Source organism: Nicrophorus vespilloides, unplaced genomic scaffold (assembly GCF_001412225.1).
Source record: "Nicrophorus vespilloides isolate i.1.1-1 unplaced genomic scaffold, Nicve_v1.0, whole genome shotgun sequence".
NCBI lineage: Eukaryota > Metazoa > Arthropoda > Insecta > Coleoptera > Silphidae > Nicrophorus > Nicrophorus vespilloides.
Genome location: NW_017099706.1, coordinates 186510 through 192509, shown reverse-complemented (window position 1 = coordinate 192509; position 6000 = coordinate 186510).

Here is a 6000-nt window from a genome sequence, read left to right as displayed (position 1 = left end):
AACAACAGAAGGAATAACAACTTCTACAAATATAGAAAATCTAACGCAAATATCGTCCTCATCAAAACTCTAACATTCTGTTATCATTTTTCTTTCCTTTTTTTTATATCTCTTTAATAGAGAGAGTTTGCAAAACATTTCTACGCATCATCAACGCGAAAGAACAACAACTTCTACAAAATATCTAAAATCTAATTAAAATAACGTCCTCATCTAAACTCTATCATTTTCCATATTTTTTTTCTTTGGATTTTTCATATCTATTCAATAGAGACTGGTTGCTAAACTTTTCCATTCATCTTCAACAACAGAAAGAATAACAACTTCTATAAAATATAGAATATCTAAAGCAAATATCGTCCTCATCAAAACTCTATCATTTAGTTATCATTTTTCACACTTTCGTTTCTTTATATCTATTTAATAGAGAGAGTTTGCTAAACCTCTCCATGCATCATCAACAGAAAGAACACCAACTTCTACAAAATATCTAAAATCTAATTAAAATAACGTCCTCATAAAAACTCTATCATTTTTCATACTTTTTTATTTCATTTCTTCATATCTAGTAAAATAGAGAGTTTGCTAAACCTTTACACGCATCATCAACAAAAGAAAGAATAACAACTTCTACAAAATATAGAAAATCTAACGCAAATATCGACCTCATCAAAACTCTAACATTCTGTTATTATTTTTCTTTCGTTTCTTTATATCTCTTTAATAGAGAGAGTTTGCAAAACATTTCTACGCATCATCAACGCGAAAGAACAATAACTTCTACAAAATATCGAAAATATAATTAAAATAACGTCCTCATCTAAACTCTATCATTTTTCATATTTTTTTTTCTTTGGATTCTTCATATCTATTCAATAGAGACTGGTTGCTAAACTTTTCCATTCATCTTCAACAACAGAAAGAATAACAACTTCTATAAAATATAGAATATCTAAAGCAAATATCGTCCTCATCAAAACTCTATCATTTAGTTATCATTTTTCACACTTTCGTTTCTTTATATCTATTTAATAGAGAGAGTTTGCTAAACCTCTCCATGCATCATCAACAAAATAATGAACAACAACTTCTACAAAATATAGAAAATCTAAAGCAAATAACGTATATCAAAACTCTATCATTGAATTATCATTTTTGATACTTTCTTTCTTTGGATTCTTCATATCTATTCAATAAAGACAGTTTGCTAAACTTTTCCATTCATCCTCAACAACAGAACGAACAACAACCTATACAATATATCGAAAATCTAACGCACATAACTTATCCTTATCAAAACTAAATCATTCAGTCATTCTATTTAATTCATTTCTTCATATCTATTGTATTGTAAGTTGTATGTTTGTAAATTCTTTCAACAACAGTAAAAACAACCACCTCTGTAAAACACCTTATCAAAACTGTATCATTCACTCATATTTTTTTATTCTTTCTTTTTTGTTTCTTCATATCTATTTAACACAAAATGTCTACAAATCCTGCCAATGCATCATCAACAACAATAATCTTTTGAAAATACCGAAAATTTAATTCAATTAACTGTTATGTATAACCGCTATTGTTAACCCTTATTATTTTATACATGTGTATGTAAATAAGTCATTATGACATAGTACAAATACTACTTAGGTAGATCCCATAACTAATCATTGTATAACGACTATTGTTAATCAACATGTTGTGCACAATCTTAAAGGTCCAATCAATAATGACCACTAATATGTTCATCTGCCTAATCACTTAATGATTAGGGAAAGTTAGGTACTATCTTCCCTTACCAAATATTGTACTCCCACTATGCTAATTCATATATACTATATAATAGGATGTTTATGTAATACAAGAGAGTCCTAAAGAGTCAGTGTTAAAGTCATAGTCCTAGCCAGTCCAAGTCAGTTTTAGTCTTAGTGGAAAGTCCTCCCGAGTCCTAGTTAGACTCATAAAAACCCTAATAACAAATCTAGCAACTGGAATCTATATATGGAAGTTATTAATAATCTTATAGTGAATCATAGAAACTCCAACTTCACCTCTAGCAATCCTTAAAAACTACACTAGGACTCCACAACGACATAACTACTAGATATTCCACAGTGTCCAGAGATATTTGAATCCCGGGACACGACATAACGTCCTCATCAAAACTGTATCATTCAGTTATCATAATTCATACTTTTTCTTATCCGTTTCTTCATATCCATTTAACAGGGTATTTGCAAACCCTTCAACAACAGAAACAATAATAACCTCTACAAAACATCGAAAATCTAATGCAAATGGAGTCCTCATCAACACTTCATCATCATTACTTTACGTTTGTGTTTTAAGTATTTAATACAAAGCCTTTCCTAGCATTATAAACATAAACAACATCGACCTCAAATAAATCTATTGCAAATAACGTCCTCATCGATATTCAATCAATGAGTTTTCTTCTTTTTATTTTTCTCTCTCGTTTCTTCGTATCTACTTAACCAAACGCATTGAATAGCATTAACTATTTTAAAGCAAGGAAGATAATTACAAAGGTATATACGGTATACGAACAGAGTGAATCATCGTTTCCTACTTGATTACGCACTGGTTTCATTTTTTTTTTTCTACTTCGTTCATATCATTTTCTTCTTCGTTATTTCTCGTTGTTGCTCAAGCGAAGTGCGTCTTTCTCCTTGTTTCTTGTACGTTTCCCAATAGCCGCGACGACGACAGTGACTCATTAAATTCCGTCAATGGCGGAGGAATACACCTCATTTGCGTAATGCCATATGTTTACGCTCAACGCGTACTTTTCGCTGACACTTTCATAATAATAAAAAAGAAACAACAAAATATAATTAAACGCGCGTCCTTATTTTTACGATCCTCTTAATTCTTTGTCCGCAGATTTTATTTTTAATGAAACCGACCGACATGCGACACTTATGTTGACGTTGATCTGCGAGAGTTACGATCATCTGAGTTGTTTCTGTTATTTTCCAGCACTTTACAACATCCAGTTTACGTACATGTGCTAGTTAGTTATGCTGGTCCATGTTTACACACACTTAGTTTTTTTTTTCAATATTCGTGTTAAAATTCTTTGTCTTTCAGTTACATTTCTAGACAAATGTTTTACAAAACCAATTAACTCTTTTTTTTGTTATAATATTCAATAACTTTATTTACGTTTATTTGATAAAAAATGTTAATGTTTGCAATAATTTAGTGCAAATTATTATTTAATACTAAACTTTATACGTTTGTGATTGATAAAAATTACAATTCGTATACATTTTCTACTCTTTTTAGTCTGAATTTCCAGTAATTACGATCATATGTGTTTGTTTTATTTTCCAAGAACCTAGGCAATATTCAACAAATTATAAAACTTCCGATAAATCTCATATGCTAACCTTTAATAATATACAACATAATTTATATTTCATATTCATCTTCATTCCAGTTTCTTTCTAATATCTGATCTGATCAAACATTCATTCAAATTGAACATAAACCAGAATATAGATGAATTTGAAACTCAAAAACTGTAAAATGGAAAAAAATATGTTCTTATATATTTCATATATTCTTTCTTTAACGGCACTTTTTTAAATTAATCTCATTTTTATAAATGCTTATAAATAACTACAGAAATCTACTGCTTAAATTAAACTATAGACAACAATTAAGATTTTAAATACTTCACGTCTTAAATTAATCTTTTTTCTTGCTTAATTAGAGCACTTTCAAGATTAAAAAACTCATTAAAATTACTGCTCATCAGCAGCCAGACTAAACATTAATTAAAAATACATTACACACATTTCTACAAATTATATGTCAAGTACATATATTCTCTTGCTTACTTATTTCATCTTATATTTGATCTTTTCTTACTAAATATATATTCAAATTCTGTTTTGACTATTCAATTAAGTATTGTATTTCTATGCAAATTTAGCTTTAAATGTTCGTATTAAAATTAATACTTAGTTATTTATTAATTTATCCTAAAACACAAAAAAAAATCAAACGATATTTAGCTTAATTAATCAATTTTCAAATTCTATTAAATTTAGTAATTAATTTACATACATTTAGATACAATTTGATCACAATTAAGACAAATACGTGGGTTCTAACAAAAATTCGCTGGAAAAAATATAAAAAATTTCATCCTTTTGTAATTTTTCTACATAATTTCCATTTATTTTATTTACATTTCTTAATTCGGTAGAGCCACCTTTGAAAACATTCCACAAAATCGGCTTATTGGAGCTTTTCAAGTTTGATATTAACTGCATCAATGATCTCCTCATTGAACTAAAGACTCTTCCCTTCAATTTTTTTTAATTTTCGGAAACAGCCAGCAATTACACGGCGCTAGGTCTGGAGAGTAAGGTGCTGGGCGAATTTCATTGATGTCAGAGAGCAGAAAGTTGTTGGTTTTTTTCAGCAGTGTGAGCGGGTGCATTATCGTGGTGCAAAAAGTTGTCGTGTCCCAGGGATGGTTTTCTGGACACTGTGGGATATCTTCTTCTGTTGTCTGTTGCGGAGCCTTAAGTTTCGTAAATAATGAATTGAACGAGTTTTACTTTTGGTTTATTGTTAAAATATTCGATACGACTTGATTCTTTTACGTTCTTCCTAAGACTAATTACAAATCCTTACTCTACGTATAAAGTTAACTAAGCAAGGGGTGGGAGTAAGCACGATTTTGCCAATTCTGCGTCTGGTTGAAAATATGAGCGATGTTCTTTCAGTAGCTGGTCTCGATGAAAACTGCTTATTCTGCGTCTGGTTGAAAATATAAGCGATGTTCTTTCAGTAGCTGGTCTCGATGAAGGCTACCTTTATGCTGATGTATATATTTATTATGGCGACTAAGAGACACTATATTAACAATAATAATTGTAATAATAACGGTTGGACACAATAAAGTAGCGACGAAGTTCTCCTTTTTTCTGGTTTCCCAACAAATTTTTGAAAACTTGTGGTAAGCAAGTTTCTGTATACCACTTAGCAGTTAGCGTCTGGCCAGTTTCCAGTGGGATAGCAGCTACCACTTTTGCCCTAGTAAAGTAAATAGACACAATCACTTTTGTTGCTGATGTTTGTGTTCTTGATTTAACTGGGGAATTTGCATCTTCTGCGCTCCATACCATGGACTGCTGTTTGGTTTCCGGATCGTACTTATAGAACCAAGATTCATCACCTGTTACTATTTTCCTAAAGGTGCTAGACTCTACATTTTCAAATTTTTCTATTAAATATTAGACAAAATGACCTTTTTCGGTCGTCATTTATAATTCGTGGAACCCATCGTGCGAATTTCTTCGTGTAGCCCAAGTGATGAGTTAATATTCTCGACACAGCCATAGCATTCAAGCCCAGTTCATCACCTACCATTTCCTGTCATTCTTGGATCTTCGTCAATTTTTCCTTCACCAGGGTTACATTTGTATCATCGGTGAAAGATTTCGGGCGACCATCATGAGATTCGTCCTCAACAGAAAAATGCCCGGTTTAGAATCTTCAAAACCACTTGGAAATGGTCATAAGGGACGATGCATTCACTCCATATGCATTTTGGCATTCCTGACAAATTTCCATAGCCTTGAGTTGACGTCGAAATCCGTAGAGAATGGCAAAACAATTTTTTGCAGTGTTGGTGGTGGAATTTCTACCAACATTACATCACTAATCTTGCATTTTCTCCTATCCATTCTTACCAATCTTCTTGAAATTTGACATGAAATATGGTTCGACTTCAACAAATTGAGAAACAACTTTTGTTTTTTCAGAAACAAATGTATTAACGCCAACTAAGCGAACTTTTGTTAGACCCCACGTATTAGGATAATTGAAATTTAACTCATTACATTCAATTGAGAATGAAGAAAATTCAATTACGTTCGTGATTATTTCACTTTGAAAGTATTTAATTATTGATGTAATTTCATAATAAGATTATTAATCAAGTTCAATATGTCGTTAAGT